This window comes from Bufo bufo, chromosome 2 (genome assembly GCF_905171765.1).
Source record: "Bufo bufo chromosome 2, aBufBuf1.1, whole genome shotgun sequence".
In the NCBI taxonomy this organism is placed as follows: Eukaryota; Metazoa; Chordata; class Amphibia; order Anura; family Bufonidae; genus Bufo; species Bufo bufo.
The window spans coordinates 838,683,889-838,701,802 of record NC_053390.1 but is presented as its reverse complement, the minus strand read 5'-3'; positions in this window follow the sequence as shown (position 1 = coordinate 838,701,802).

Genomic DNA, 17,914 nt, shown 5'->3' with positions numbered 1-17,914 from the left:
TGGTGACGTCATAGTCTGCACCGATCAGTACTGGTGATGTCATAGTCTGCTCCGATCAGTACTGGTGACGTCATAGTCTGCACCGATCAGTACTGGTGACGTCATAGTCTGCACCGATCAGTACTGGTGACGTCATAGTCTGCACCGATCAGTACTGGTGACGTCATAGTCTGCTCCGATCAGTACTGGTGATGTCATAGTCTGCTCCGATCAGTACTGGTGACGTCATAGTCTGCTCCGATCAGTACTGGTGACGTCATAGTCTGCACCGATCAGTACTGGTGATGTCATAGTCTGCTCCGATCAGTACTGGTGATGTCATAGTCTGCTCCGATCAGTACTGGTGACGTCATAGTCTGCACCGATCAGTACTGGTGACGTCATAGTCTGCACCGATCAGTACTGGTGATGTCATAGTCTGCTCCGATCAGTACTGGTGACGTCATAGTCTGCACCGATCAGTACTGGTGATGTCATAGTCTGCTCCGATCAGTACTGGTGATGTCATAGTCTGCTCCGATCAGTACTGGTGACGTCATAGTCTGCACCGATCAGTACTGGTGATGTCATAGTCTGCTCCGATCAGTACTGGTGATGTCATAGTCTGCACCGATCAGTACTGGTGATGTCATAGTCTGCACCGATCAGTACTGGTGATGTCATAGTCTGCTCCGATCAGTACTGGTGATGTCATAGTCTGCACCGATCAGTACTGGTGACGTCATAGTCTGCACCGATCAGTACTGGTGACGTCATAGTCTGCTCCGATCAGTACTGGTGATGTCATAGTCTGCACCGATCAGTACTGGTGACGTCATAGTCTGCACCGATCAGTACTGGTGACGTCATAGTCTGCACCGATCAGTACTGGTGATGTCATAGTCTGCACCGATCAGTACTGGTGACGTCATAGTCTGCACCGATCAGTACTGGTGACGTCATAGTCTGCACCGATCAGAACTGGTGACGTCATAGTCTGCACCGATCAGTACTGGTGACGTCATAGTCTGCACCGATCAGTACTGGTGACGTCATAGTCTGCACCGATCAGTACTGGTGACGTCATAGTCTGCACCGATCAGTACTGGTGACGTCATAGTCTGCACCGATCAGTACTGGTGACGTCATAGTCTGCACCGATCAGTACTGGTGATGTCATAGTCTGCACCGATCAGAACTGGTGACGTCATAGTCTGCACCGATCAGTACTGGTGATGTCATAGTCTGCTCCGATCAGTACTGGTGACGTCATAGTCTGCACCGATCAGTACTGGTGACGTCATAGTCTGCACCGATCAGTACTGGTGATGTCATAGTCTGCACCGATCAGTACTGGTGACGTCATAGTCTGCACCGATCAGTACTGGTGACGTCATAGTCTGCACCGATCAGTACTGGTGACGTCATAGTCTGCACCGATCAGTACTGGTGATGTCATAGTCTGCTCCGATCAGTACTGGTGATGTCATAGTCTGCTCCGATCAGTACTGGTGATGTCATAGTCTGCTCCGATCAGTACTGGTGACGTCATAGTCTGCACCGATCAGTACTGGTGATGTCATAGTCTGCTCCGATCAGTACTGGTGACGTCATAGTCTGCACCGATCAGTACAGGTGACGGCATAGTCTGCACCGATCAGTACTGGTGACGTCATAGTCTGCACCGATCAGTACTGGTGACGTCATAGTCTGCACCGATCAGTACTGGTGACGTCATAGTCTGCACCGATCAGTACTGGTGACGTCATAGTCTGCTCCGATCAGTACTGGTGACGTCATAGTCTGCTCCGATCAGTACTGGTGACGTCATAGTCTGCACCGATCAGTACTGGTGACGTCATAGTCTGCACCGATCAGTACTGGTGACGTCATAGTCTGCACCGATCAGTACTGGTGACGTCATAGTCTGCACCGATCAGAACTGGTGATGTCATAGTCTGCTCCGATCAGTACTGGTGACGTCATAGTCTGCACCGATCAGTACTGGTGACGTCATAGTCTGCACCGATCAGTACTGGTGATGTCATAGTCTGCTCCGATCAGTACTGGTGACGTCATAGTCTGCACCGATCAGTACTGGTGATGTCATAGTCTGCACCGATCAGTACTGGTGATGTCATAGTCTGCACCGATCAGTACTGGTGATGTCATAGTCTGCACCGATCAGTACTGGTGATGTCATAGTCTGCTCCGATCAGTACTGGTGATGTCATAGTCTGCTCCGATCAGTACTGGTGACGTCATAGTCTGCACCGATCAGTACTGGTGATGTCATAGTCTGCACCGATCAGTACTGGTGACGTCATAGTCTGCACCGATCAGTACTGGTGACGTCATAGTCTGCACCGATCAGTACTGGTGACGTCATAGTCTGCTCAGATCAGTACTGGTGACGTCATAGTCTGCTCAGATCAGTACTGGTGACGTCATAGTCTGCACCGATCAGTACTGGTGACGTCATAGTCTGCACCGATCAGTACTGGTGATGTCATAGTCTGCACCGATCAGTACTGGTGACGTCATAGTCTGCACCGATCAGTACTGGTGATGTCATAGTCTGCTCCGATCAGTACTGGTGACGTCATAGTCTGCACCGATCAGTACTGGTGACGTCATAGTCTGCACCGATCAGTACTGGTGATGTCATAGTCTGCACCGATCAGTACTGGTGATGTCATAGTCTGCACCGATCAGTACTGGTGACGTCATAGTCTGCTCCGATCAGTACTGGTGACGTCATAGTCTGCACCGATCAGTACTGGTGACGTCATAGTCTGCACCGATCAGTACTGGTGATGTCATAGTCTGCACCGATCAGTACTGGTGACGTCATAGTCTGCACCGATCAGTACTGGTGACGTCATAGTCTGCACCGATCAGTACTGGTGACGTCATAGTCTGCTCCGATCAGTACTGGTGACGTCATAGTCTGCACCGATCAGTACTGGTGACGTCATAGTCTGCACCGATCAGTACTGGTGATGTCATAGTCTGCTCAGATCAGTACTGGTGACGTCATAGTCTGCACCGATCAGTACTGGTGACGTCATAGTCTGCACCGATCAGTACTGGTGACGTCATAGTCTGCACCGATCAGTACTGGTGACGTCATAGTCTGCACCGATCAGTACTGGTGATGTCATAGTCTGCTCCGATCAGTACTGGTGATGTCATAGTCTGCAGTGATCAGTACTGGTGATGTCATAGTCTGCACCGATCAGTACTGGTGACGTCATAGTCTGCACCGATCAGTACTGGTGACGTCATAGTCTGCACCGATCAGTACTGGTGACGTCATAGTCTGCACCGATCAGTACTGGTGATGTCATAGTCTGCACCGATCAGTACTGGTGACGTCATAGTCTGCACCGATCAGTACTGGTGACGTCATAGTCTGCACCGATCAGTACTGGTGACGTCATAGTCTGCACCGATCAGTACTGGTGATGTCATAGTCTGCACCGATCAGTACTGGTGACGTCATAGTCTGCACCGATCAGTACTGGTGACGTCATAGTCTGCACCGATCAGTACTGGTGATGTCATAGTCTGCTCCGATCAGTACTGGTGATGTCATAGTCTGCTCCGATCAGTACTGGTGATGTCATAGTCTGCTCCGATCAGTACTGGTGATGTCATAGTCTGCACCGATCAGTACTGGTGACGTCATAGTCTGCACCGATCAGTACTGGTGACGTCATAGTCTGCACCGATCAGTACTGGTGACGTCATAGTCTGCACCGATCAGTACTGGTGATGTCATAGTCTGCACCGATCAGTACTGGTGACGTCATAGTCTGCACCGATCAGTACTGGTGACGTCATAGTCTGCACCGATCAGTACTGGTGACGTCATAGTCTGCACCGATCAGTACTGGTGATGTCATAGTCTGCACCGATCAGTACTGGTGATGTCATAGTCTGCACCGATCAGTACTGGTGACGTCATAGTCTGCACTGATCAGTACTGGTGACGTCATAGTCTGCACCGATCAGTACTGGTGACGTCATAGTCTGCACCGATCAGTACTGGTGATGTCATAGTCTGCTCCGATCAGTACTGGTGACGTCATAGTCTGCAGTGATCAGTACTGGTGACGTCATAGTCTGCACCGATCAGTACTGGTGATGTCATAGTCTGCACCGATCAGTACTGGTGATGTCATAGTCTTCAGTGATCAGTACTGGTGATGTCATAGTCTGCACCGATCAGTACTGGTGACGTCATAGTCTGCACCGATCAGTACTGGTGACGTCATAGTCTGCACCGATCAGTACTGGTGATGTCATAGTCTGCTCCGATCAGTACTGGTGATGTCATAGTCTGCACCGATCAGTACTGGTGACGTCATAGTCTGCACCGATCAGTACTGGTGATGTCATAGTCTGCACCGATCAGTACTGGTGACGTCATAGTCTGCACAGATCAGTACTGGTGACGTCATAGTCTGCTCCGATCAGTACTGGTGATGTCATAGTCTGCACAGATCAGTACTGGTGATGTCATAGTCTGCACCGATCAGTACTGGTGACGTCATAGTCTGCACCGATCAGTACTGGTGACGTCATAGTCTGCACCGATCAGTACTGGTGATGTCATAGTCTGCTCCGATCAGTACTGGTGACGTCATAGTCTGCACCGATCAGTACTGGTGATGTCATAGTCTGCACCGATCAGAACTGGTGACGTCATAGTCTGCACCGATCAGTACTGGTGATGTCATAGTCTGCTCCGATCAGTACTGGTGACGTCATAGTCTGCACCGATCAGTACTGGTGACGTCATAGTCTGCACCGATCAGTACTGGTGATGTCATAGTCTGCACCGATCAGTACTGGTGACGTCATAGTCTGCACCGATCAGTACTGGTGACGTCATAGTCTGCACCGATCAGTACTGGTGACGTCATAGTCTGCACCGATCAGTACTGGTGATGTCATAGTCTGCTCCGATCAGTACTGGTGATGTCATAGTCTGCTCCGATCAGTACTGGTGATGTCATAGTCTGCTCCGATCAGTACTGGTGACGTCATAGTCTGCACCGATCAGTACTGGTGATGTCATAGTCTGCTCCGATCAGTACTGGTGACGTCATAGTCTGCACCGATCAGTACAGGTGACGGCATAGTCTGCACCGATCAGTACTGGTGACGTCATAGTCTGCACCGATCAGTACTGGTGACGTCATAGTCTGCACCGATCAGTACTGGTGACGTCATAGTCTGCACCGATCAGTACTGGTGACGTCATAGTCTGCTCCGATCAGTACTGGTGACGTCATAGTCTGCTCCGATCAGTACTGGTGACGTCATAGTCTGCACCGATCAGTACTGGTGACGTCATAGTCTGCACCGATCAGTACTGGTGACGTCATAGTCTGCACCGATCAGTACTGGTGACGTCATAGTCTGCACCGATCAGAACTGGTGATGTCATAGTCTGCTCCGATCAGTACTGGTGACGTCATAGTCTGCACCGATCAGTACTGGTGACGTCATAGTCTGCACCGATCAGTACTGGTGATGTCATAGTCTGCTCCGATCAGTACTGGTGACGTCATAGTCTGCACCGATCAGTACTGGTGATGTCATAGTCTGCACCGATCAGTACTGGTGATGTCATAGTCTGCACCGATCAGTACTGGTGATGTCATAGTCTGCACCGATCAGTACTGGTGATGTCATAGTCTGCTCCGATCAGTACTGGTGATGTCATAGTCTGCTCCGATCAGTACTGGTGACGTCATAGTCTGCACCGATCAGTACTGGTGACGTCATAGTCTGCACCGATCAGTACTGGTGACGTCATAGTCTGCTCAGATCAGTACTGGTGACGTCATAGTCTGCTCAGATCAGTACTGGTGACGTCATAGTCTGCACCGATCAGTACTGGTGACGTCATAGTCTGCACCGATCAGTACTGGTGATGTCATAGTCTGCACCGATCAGTACTGGTGACGTCATAGTCTGCACCGATCAGTACTGGTGATGTCATAGTCTGCTCCGATCAGTACTGGTGACGTCATAGTCTGCACCGATCAGTACTGGTGACGTCATAGTCTGCACCGATCAGTACTGGTGATGTCATAGTCTGCACCGATCAGTACTGGTGATGTCATAGTCTGCACCGATCAGTACTGGTGACGTCATAGTCTGCTCCGATCAGTACTGGTGACGTCATAGTCTGCACCGATCAGTACTGGTGACGTCATAGTCTGCACCGATCAGTACTGGTGATGTCATAGTCTGCACCGATCAGTACTGGTGACGTCATAGTCTGCACCGATCAGTACTGGTGACGTCATAGTCTGCACCGATCAGTACTGGTGACGTCATAGTCTGCTCCGATCAGTACTGGTGACGTCATAGTCTGCACCGATCAGTACTGGTGACGTCATAGTCTGCACCGATCAGTACTGGTGATGTCATAGTCTGCTCAGATCAGTACTGGTGACGTCATAGTCTGCACCGATCAGTACTGGTGACGTCATAGTCTGCACCGATCAGTACTGGTGATGTCATAGTCTGCACCGATCAGTACTGGTGACGTCATAGTCTGCACCGATCAGTACTGGTGATGTCATAGTCTGCTCCGATCAGTACTGGTGATGTCATAGTCTGCAGTGATCAGTACTGGTGATGTCATAGTCTGCACCGATCAGTACTGGTGACGTCATAGTCTGCACCGATCAGTACTGGTGACGTCATAGTCTGCACCGATCAGTACTGGTGACGTCATAGTCTGCACCGATCAGTACTGGTGATGTCATAGTCTGCACCGATCAGTACTGGTGACGTCATAGTCTGCACCGATCAGTACTGGTGACGTCATAGTCTGCACCGATCAGTACTGGTGACGTCATAGTCTGCACCGATCAGTACTGGTGATGTCATAGTCTGCACCGATCAGTACTGGTGACGTCATAGTCTGCACCGATCAGTACTGGTGACGTCATAGTCTGCACCGATCAGTACTGGTGATGTCATAGTCTGCTCCGATCAGTACTGGTGATGTCATAGTCTGCTCCGATCAGTACTGGTGATGTCATAGTCTGCTCCGATCAGTACTGGTGATGTCATAGTCTGCACCGATCAGTACTGGTGACGTCATAGTCTGCACCGATCAGTACTGGTGACGTCATAGTCTGCACCGATCAGTACTGGTGACGTCATAGTCTGCACCGATCAGTACTGGTGATGTCATAGTCTGCACCGATCAGTACTGGTGACGTCATAGTCTGCACCGATCAGTACTGGTGACGTCATAGTCTGCACCGATCAGTACTGGTGACGTCATAGTCTGCACCGATCAGTACTGGTGATGTCATAGTCTGCACCGATCAGTACTGGTGATGTCATAGTCTGCACCGATCAGTACTGGTGATGTCATAGTCTGCTCCGATCAGTACTGGTGACGTCATAGTCTGCTCCGATCAGTACTGGTGACGTCATAGTCTGCTCCGATCAGTACTGGTGATGTCATAGTCTGCTCCGATCAGTACTGGTGACGTCATAGTCTGCACTGATCAGTACTGGTGACGTCATAGTCTGCACCGATCAGTACTGGTGACGTCATAGTCTGCACCGATCAGTACTGGTGATGTCATAGTCTGCTCCGATCAGTACTGGTGACGTCATAGTCTGCAGTGATCAGTACTGGTGACGTCATAGTCTGCACCGATCAGTACTGGTGATGTCATAGTCTGCACCGATCAGTACTGGTGATGTCATAGTCTTCAGTGATCAGTACTGGTGATGTCATAGTCTGCACCGATCAGTACTGGTGACGTCATAGTCTGCACCGATCAGTACTGGTGACGTCATAGTCTGCACCGATCAGTACTGGTGATGTCATAGTCTGCTCCGATCAGTACTGGTGATGTCATAGTCTGCACCGATCAGTACTGGTGACGTCATAGTCTGCACCGATCAGTACTGGTGATGTCATAGTCTGCACCGATCAGTACTGGTGACGTCATAGTCTGCACAGATCAGTACTGGTGACGTCATAGTCTGCTCCGATCAGTACTGGTGATGTCATAGTCTGCACAGATCAGTACTGGTGATGTCATAGTCTGCACCGATCAGTACTGGTGACGTCATAGTCTGCACCGATCAGTACTGGTGACGTCATAGTCTGCACCGATCAGTACTGGTGATGTCATAGTCTGCTCCGATCAGTACTGGTGATGTCATAGTCTGCACCGATCAGTACTGGTGACGTCATAGTCTGCAGTGATCAGTTCTGGTGACGTCATATTCTGCTCCGATCAGTACTGGTGATGTCATAGTCTGCACAGATCAGTACTGGTGATGTCATAGTCTGCACCGATCAGTACTGGTGATGTCATAGTCTGCACCGATCAGTACTGGTGACGTCATAGTCTGCACCGATCAGTACTGGTGATGTCATAGTCTGCTCCGATCAGTACTGGTGATGTCATAGTCTGCACCGATCAGTACTGGTGACGTCATAGTCTGCACCGATCAGTACTGGTGACGTCATAGTCTGCACCGATCAGTACTGGTGACGTCATAGTCTGCACCGATCAGTACTGGTGACGTCATAGTCTGCACCGATCAGTACTGGTGATGTCATAGTCTGCACCGATCAGTACTGGTGATGTCATAGTCTGCACCGATCAGTACTGGTGATGTCATAGTCTGCTCCGATCAGTACTGGTGACGTCATAGTCTGCACCGATCAGTACTGGTGACGTCATAGTCTGCACCGATCAGTACTGGTGATGTCATAGTCTGCACCGTTCAGTACTGGTGACGTCATAGTCTGCACCGATCAGTACTGGTGACGTCATAGTCTGCACCGATCAGTACTGGTGACGTCATAGTCTGCACCGATCAGTACTGGTGACGTCATAGTCTGCACCGATCAGTACTGGTGACGTCATAGTCTGCACCGATCAGTACTGGTGATGTCATAGTCTGCACCGATCAGTACTGGTGATGTCATAGTCTGCACCGATCAGTACTGGTGATGTCATAGTATGCACCGATCAGTACTGGTGTGAGGGATGAGAATCCATTTTGTATGAGTATTTCCTCCATCTCGTTGTCACATGTAATGGGGAGGGGATAACACCAGAATACACATAGATGGAAATAGACCAGAGTCTAGGCCTGTCAAGGTATATCTTTTATATAAAATATATATAAAATATAAATATTTTATATAAAAAAATAAAATGTGAATAAAATATGGAAATCAGTCAGGAAATCCACTAGGCGGACATAAAACGCCTTTTCTTTTATCTTGAGACTCTAAATTTAATTTATGCAATTAATGAAAACAAAAGGGCAACGAATTATGCAAAATATATATAATAATTTATTTATAAATGAGTAAAAATCCAATATAAAACCCACATAAGATCAATGGATAGACAAATTGACGCAGTACCAACAAACCACCACTAGATGGTGGTGTAACCCACTATCACTTTCTCACCAGCACAGAATTATTTACCGTTACATATGATAAGATATAAATGCTATATCTTTATCAAACAGACCAATAATTAATACATCAAGAGAAGTTCAGGATTTTCTGTTTACCAACAGGTTATAACAAGACAAACTACAGATTAATACAAGAACAATAAATGTTGCCCCTTGACTCTGTCTCAGCCTATGACAATCAAAAATATAAATGGTATTAATATGATATTATATCCCACTCAGCAATCAGACTATGGAAATATAATTTCCCAGAGTTCTTCCTCCACTCAGACAATGTCTAATCTCCCATTAGCAATATGCATCTTTGCTAAGAGGACAACTAGCATTAGGGAGGTGATTAACACTATACGTTCCCACAGTATGGGGACTCTTGACTATACGCTGAGAGGAATATCTTATTAATATCACAAGCAAAAAGTATAACATACGTTACCAAGTGGAGGATGGGCAGAGTTTCGGATGGGACCAGTTCTCAGGATTCTCTCGTGGTCAAAATATAATTCAAGTTTCTTTTGATATCCTTTCTTATGATCTGATGGTTTTTCTGATGGTTTTGATCCCCTCCATGTTCCTCTCCAGCAATACTTATCCTCCCTGATCTCTTACGTTACCACCTCCTGGATTAAGATCTCCCAATCAACTGAGGAGGGTGTAACGTATGTTAATACTACTATGATGTAATCTTAACCCTTGATATGCTGGAGAAAACAAGTTATAAAATAATATAATATCGTCCATCTACCTCTAGATGGCACTGTTGTACCACATAATAATTTCAACATTAATTCTAAATACCTAATAATGACCTTAACATGACCTTATCAACCTCTCGAATATACACTCACCTAAAGAATTATTGGGAACACCTGTTCTATTTCTCATTGATGCAATTATCTAGTCAACCAATCACATGGCAGTTGCTTCGATGCATTTAGGGGGGTGCTCCTGGTCAAGACAATCTCCTGAACTCCAAACTAAATGTCAGAATGGGAAAGAAAGGGGATTTAAGCCATTTTGAGCGTGGCATGGCTGTTGGTACCAGACGGGCCGGTCTGAGTATCTCACAATCTGCTCAGTTACTGGGATTTTCACGCACAACCATTTCTAGGGTTTACAAAGAATGGTGTGAAAAGGGAAAAACATCCAGTATGCGGCCGTCCTGTGGGCGAAAATGCCTTGTGGATGCTGGAGGTCAGAGGAGAATGGGCCGACTGATTCAAGCTGATAGAAGAGCAACGTTGGCTGAAATAACCACTCGTTACAACCGAGGTCTGCAGCAAAGCATTTGTGAAGCCACAACACGCACAACCTTGAGGCGGATGGGCTACAACAGCAGAAGACCCCACCGGGTACCACTCATCTCCACTACAAATAGGAAAAAGAGGCTACAATTTGCACAAGCTCACCAAAATTGGACTGTTGAAGACTGGAAAAATGTTGCCTGTTCTGATGAGTCTCGATTTCTGTTGAGACATTCAAATGGTAGAGTCCGAATTTGGGGTAAACAGAATGAGAACATGTCTCCATCCTCTGATGGCTACTTCCAGCAGGATAATGCACCATGTCACAAAGCTCCAATCATCTCACATTGGTTTCTTGAACATGACAATGAGGTCACTGGACTAAAATGGCCCCACAGTCACCAGATCTCAACCCAATAGAGCATCTTTGGGATGTGGTGGAACGGGAGCTTCGTGCCCTGGATGTGCATCCCTCAAATCTCCATCAACTGCAAGATGCTATCCTATCAATATGGGCCAACATTTCTAAAGAATGTTATCAGCACCTTGTGGAATCAATGCCACGTAGAATTAAGGCAGTTCTGAAGGCAAAAGGGGGTCCAACACCGTATTAAGTATGGGGGCACTAATAATTCTTTAGGTGAGTGTACATCAGTATTAAGGCCTCATGCACACAACAGTATTTTTTCACGGTCCGCAAAACGGGGTTCCGTTGTTCCGTGATCCGTTTCCATTTTTGTTTCCGTGTGTCTTCCGTGATTTTTGGAGGATCACCAGACATGAAGGAAAGTAAAAAAAAAAGTCGTTTTGGTGTCCGCCTGGCCGTGCGGAGCCAAACGGATCCGTCCTGACTTACAATGCAAGTCCATGGGGACGGATCCGTTTGACGTTGACACAATATGGAGCAATTGTAAACGGATCCGTCCCCCATTGACTTTCAATGTAAAGTCAGGAGTCCCTATTTATATACCATCGGAGTTTTCTCCAATCCGATCGTATATTTTAACTTGAAGCGTCCCCATCACCATGGGAACGCCTCTATGTTAGAATATACCATCGGATTTGAGTTAGATCGTCAAAACTCAGATCCGACAGTATATTCTAACACAGAGGCGTTCCCATAGTGATGAGGACGCTTCAAGTTAGAATATACTAAGAACTGTGTACATGACTGCTGCCTGGCAGCAACCGATCTCTTACAGGGGGCTGTGATCAGCACAATTAACCCCTCAAGTGCTGTAAGAGATCAGGTGCTGCCAGGCAGCAGGGGCCAGACCCCCCCCAGTATTAAATTCATTGGGGGCCAGTGCGGCCCCCCTCCCTCCCCTGTATTAAATTCATTGGTGGCCAGTGAGGACCCCCCTCCCTCCCTCCCCTGTATTTTATTCATTGGTGGCCAGTGCGGCCCCCCCTCCCTCCCCTGTATTAAATTCATTGGTGGCCAGTGAGGCCCCCCTCCCTCCCCTGTATTAAATTCATTGGTGGCCAGTGCGGCCCCCCCTAATTAAAATGACCCCCCCCCCCCATTATTGGTGGCAGCGGAGAGTTCTGATCGGAGCCCCAGTTTAATCGCTGGCGCTCCGATCGGTTACCATGGAAACCAGGACGCTACTGCAGTCCTGGCTGCCATGGTTACTTAGCAATTTTAGAAGCATTATACTTACCTGCGCTGTCTGTTACCAGCCGGGCGCTCCTACTGGTAAGTGACAGGTCTGTACGGCGCATTGCTTATAGCACAGACCTGTCACTTACCAGTAGGAGGAGCGCCCGGCTGGTCACAGACAGCGCAGGTAAGTATAATGCTTCTAAAATTGCTAAGTAACCATGGCAGCCAGGACTGCAATAGCGTCCTGGTTGCCTTGGTAACCGATCGGAGCCTGAGTGATTAAACTGGTACTCCGATCGCAACTCTCCGCTGCCACCAATGATGGGGGGAGGATTTTAATTGGGGGGGGGGGAGGGGAGGCCGCACTGGCCACCAATGAATTAAATACAGGGGAGGGAGGGGGGCCCGCACTGGCCACCAATGAATTAAATACAGGGGAGGGCCGCGCTGGCCACCAATGAATTAAATACTGGTGAGAGAGGGAGGGGGGGTAGAATATAATAAGAACTGTGTACATAACTGCTGCCTGACAGCACCCGATCTCTTACAGGGGGCTATGATATTCACAATTAACCCCTCAGGTGCGGCACCTGAGGGGTTAATTGTGCGGATCACAGATCCCTGTAAGAGATCGGGTGCTGCCAGGCAGCAGGGGGCAGTTATATACACAGTTCTTAGTATATTCTAACTTAAAGCGTCCCCATCACTATGGGAACGCCTCTGTGTTAGAATATACTGTCGGATCTGAGTTTTCACGATGTGAAAACTCATATCTGAAAAAGCACACAACAATCACACAACAATCTTGTGTGCATCCGTGTTTTTTTCACGGACCCATTGACTTGAATGGGTCCGCGAACCGTTGTCCGTCAAAAAAATAGGACAGGTCATATTTTTTTGACGGACAGGAAACGCGAATGAACAACGGTGCATTTTCCGCGTTTTCAACGGACCCATTGAAAGTCAATGGGTCCGCAGAAAATGACGGAAAACGGAACAACGGACACGGATGCACATAACGGTCGTGTGCATGAGCCCTAAGGGTTTCTTCCTGACACTTTAATTACCCCTAATCTAGACATGTTGGAGTCACCATCTCCTACTGTCTTCTTAGGGACAGTGGACAATGGTTTCTTTTACTTGACATCCGGGTTCATTAACTTGCCCACATGGCTGGCTAATAATATTCAGCTCTCCTCATGAAACCCAATTAGTAGGAAGACAACTTCAATACTTTCTAAACCTTAAAAAGTCTATATGGTCAGTGGGATACACACGGCATAAAATATATATTCTAAATTATATATATATATACACTGCTCAAAAAAATAAAGGGAACACTTAAACAACACAATGTAACTCCAAGTCAATCAGACTTCTGTGAAATCAAACTGTCCACTTAGGAAGCAACACTGAGTGACAATCAATTTCACATGCTGTTGTGCAAATGGGATAGACAACAGGTGGAAATTATAGGCAATTAGCAAGACACCCCCAATAAAGGAGTGGTTCTGCAGGTGGTGACCACTTCTCAGTTCCTATGCTTCCTGGCTGATGTTTTGGTCACTTTTGAATGCTGGCGGTGCTTTCACTCTAGTGGTAACATGAGACGGAGTCTACAACCCACACAAGTGGCTCAGGTAGTGCAGCTTATCCAGGATGGCACATCAATGCGAGCTGTGGCAAGAAGGTTTGCTGTGTCTGTCAGCGTAGTGTCCAGAGCATGGAGGCGCTAACAGGAGACAGGCCAGTACATCAGGAGACGTGGAGGAGGCCGTAGAAGGGCAACAACCCAGCAGCAGGACCGCTACCTCCGCCTTTGTGCAAGGAGGAACAGGAGGAGCACTTCCAGAGCCCTGCAAAATGACCTCCAGCAGGCCACAAATGTGCATGTGTCTGCTCAAACGGTCAGAAACACTCCATGAGGGTGATATGAGGGCCCGACGTCCACAGGTGGGGGTTGTGCTTACAGCCCAACACCGTGCAGGATGTATGGCATTTGCCAGAGAACACCAAGATGGGCAAATTCGCCACTGGCGCCCTGTGCTCTTCACAGATGAAAGCAGGTTCACACTGAGCACATGTGACAGACGTGACAGAGTCTGGAGACGCCGTGGAGAACGTTCTGCGGCCTGCAACATCCTGCAGCATGAACGGTTTGGCATTAGGTCAGAAATGGTGTGGGGTGGCATTTCTTTGGAGGGCCGCACAGCCCTCCATGTGCTCGCCAAAGGTAGCCTGACTGCCATTAGGTACCGAGATGAGATCCTCAGACCCTTTGTGAGACCATATGCTGGTGCATTTGGCCCTGGGTTCCTCCTAATGCAAGACAATGCTAGACCTCATGTGGCTGGAGTGTGTCAGCAGTTCCTGCAAGACGAAGGCATTGATGCTATGGACTGGCCCGCCCGCTCCCCAGACCTGAATCCAATTGAGCACATCTGGGACATCATGTCTCGCTCTATCCACCAACGTCACGTTGCACCACAGACTGTCCAGGAGTTGGCAGATGCTTTAGTCCAGGTCTGGGAGGAGATCCCTCAGGAGACCGTCTGCCACCTCATCAGGAGCATGCACAGGCGTTGTAGGGAGGTCATACAGGCACGTGGAGGCCACACACACTACTGAGCCTCATTTTGACTTGTTTTAAGGTCATTACATCAAAGTTGGATCAGCCTGTAGTGTGTTTTTCCACTTTAATTTTGAGTGTGACTCCAAATCCAGACCTCCATGGGTTGAAAAATTTAATTTCCATTTTTTTTTTTGTGTGATTTTGTTGTCAGCACATTCAACTATGTAAAGAACAAAGTATTTCAGAAGAATATTTAATTCAGATCTAGGATGTGTTATTTTTGTGTTCCCTTTATTTTTTTGAGCAGTGTATATATATATATATATCGACACACTGTTATACACTGCTCAAAAAAATAAAGGGAACACTTAAACAACACAATGTAACTCCAAGTCAATCACACTTCTGTGAAATCAAACTTTCCACTTAGGAACCAACACTGAGTGACAATCAATTTCACATGCTGTTGTGCAAATGGGATAGACAACAGGTGGAAATTATAGGCAATTAGCAAGACACCCCCAATAAAGGAGTGGTTCTGCAGGTGGTGACCACAGATTACTTCTCAGTTCCTATGCTTCCTGGCTGATGTTTTGGTCACTTTTGAATGCTGGCGGTGCTTTCACTCTAGTGGTAGCATGAGACGGAGTCTACAACCCACACAAGTGGCTCAGGTAGTGCAGCTGATCCAGGATGGCACATCAATGCGAGCTGTGGCAAGAAGGTTTGCTGTGTCTGTCAGCGTAGTGTCCAGAGCATGGAGGCGCTACCAGGAGACAGGCCAGTACATCAGGAGACATGGAGGAGGCCGTAGGAGGGCAACAACCCAGCAGCAGGACCGCTACCTCCGCCTTTGTGCAAGGAGGAACAGGAGGAGCACTGTCAGAGCACTGCAAAATGACCTCCAGCAGGCCACAAATGTGCATGTGTCTGCTCAAACGGTCAGAAACAGACTCCATGAGGGTGATACGAGGGCCCGACGTCCACAGGTGGGGGTTGTGCTTACAGCCCAACACCGTGCAGGACATTTGGTATTTGCCAGAGAACACCAAGATTGGCATATTCGCCACTGGCACCCTATGCTCTTCACAGATGAAAGCAGGTTCACACTGAGCACATGTGACAGACGTGACAGAGTCTGGAGACGCCGTGGAGAACGTTCTGCTGTCTGCAACATCCTCCAGCATGACCGGTTTGGCATTGGATCAGTAATGGTGTGGGGTGGCATTTCTTTGGAGGGCCGCACAGCCCTCCATGTGCTCGCCAGAGGTAGCCTGACTGCCATTAGGTACCGAGATGAGATCCTCAGACCCTTTGTGAGACCATATGCTGGTGCGGTTGGCCCTGGGTTCCTCCTAATGCAAGACAATGCTAGACCTCATGTGGCTGTAGTGTGTCAGCAGTTCCTGCAAGATGAAGACATTGATGCTATGGACTGGCCCGCCCGTTCCCCAGACCTGAATCCAATTGAGCACATCTGGGACATCATGTCTCGCTCTATCCACCAACGTCACGTTGCACCACAGACTGTCCAGGAGTTGGCAGATGCTTTAGTCCAGGTCTGGGAGGAGATCCCTCAGGAGACCGTCCGCCACCTCATCAGGAGCATGCACAGGCGTTGTAGGAAGGTCATACAGGCATGTGCAGGCCACACACACTACTGAGCCTCATTTTGACTTGTTTTAAGGACATTACATCAAAGTTGGATCAGCCTGTAGTGTGTTTTTCCACTTTAATTTTGAGTGTGACTCCAAATCCAGACCTCCATGGGTTGAAAAATTTGATTTCCATTTTTTTATATTTGTGTAATTTTGTTGTCAGCACATTCAACTATGTAAAGAACAAAGTATTTCAGAAGAATTTTTAATAAATTCAGATCTAGGATGTGTTATTTTTGTGTTCCCTTTATTTTTTTGAGCAGTGTACATAGATTACATATTATATAAGTCATTGGTTAAGATATGTTGCAAATTTAAATATACCGCACAGGAATATATAGAATATAATTATGAAGACATGAATGGGACATTCACACACCCAATGTTTCTATAAGGCCGACTTCCCTAATTACTTTGTAATGAAGTAAAATAATACATTGCTATTCAAATGGTTCTCTCTCACAGACACATGTCTGTAGGACCCATCATAGCATTAACAGATATACCGCATCTGCTCATAATCATTTTAAGAGACAATACACTCTATGTCCCTACAAACATTTTACCCAAACTGAACTCAGCATAACCTCATCTCGGCCTGTTTCAACCTATAGAAAAGATTTTAGACTCTGGTTCAGTCTGTGATTACACTTAAAGGCAATGAGCATTGATATTTAGACTAAAATATCTTCAGATAAGACTGTACCCTTATGAAAATGCACGACAAATCCCCCTTCATTCCAAAATGTTCCATAAAGTGTGAATATATTTGGAATGTTCAAAAGGGCTTTTCATATGTCTTCTTCATGGATCACGGTTTGTAGACCTTGTCTGTGGTGTTTTAACCATAGTTTACCTAAAGTCTTTTTGAATAATCTTATCCAACGCACTGTTTTGGATGGTCAGCAAACTCAACCATTCCATAGATCCTGCAAAACAGGATATAAGTTCGATGAATGTTTGTTTTGGTCTCTATCTCCGCATGAATGTTTATTAAGTTACTTTTCAGTGAACCAATCTCCAGTTCCAATGTTTTAATGGAGATGGAATTGGCAACTGTTACACCTGTGGCAATAACAGCGCCCACTACGCTAAAGATTTTAGCGGCAACGTTGGCAGAAATAAGTCTTGGTCTTTGACTTGTAGAAAACTGCTCTCTGGTCAAGGTCTTTCTCGCTTGTTTCAGGATCTGCGTAATCCGTTCTTGGGAATATCCGATGTGCGTCTGGTACCAGGTTTGGATCTCCGGTGACAGGATCTCGGACACGTTGAATTGTTTTTCGATGAAGACGCGTGGATCCAGGCTGATGTAAATCTTCTGGGACAAAATCCTCTTGTTTGTCAGAATGAACCCCGCGGT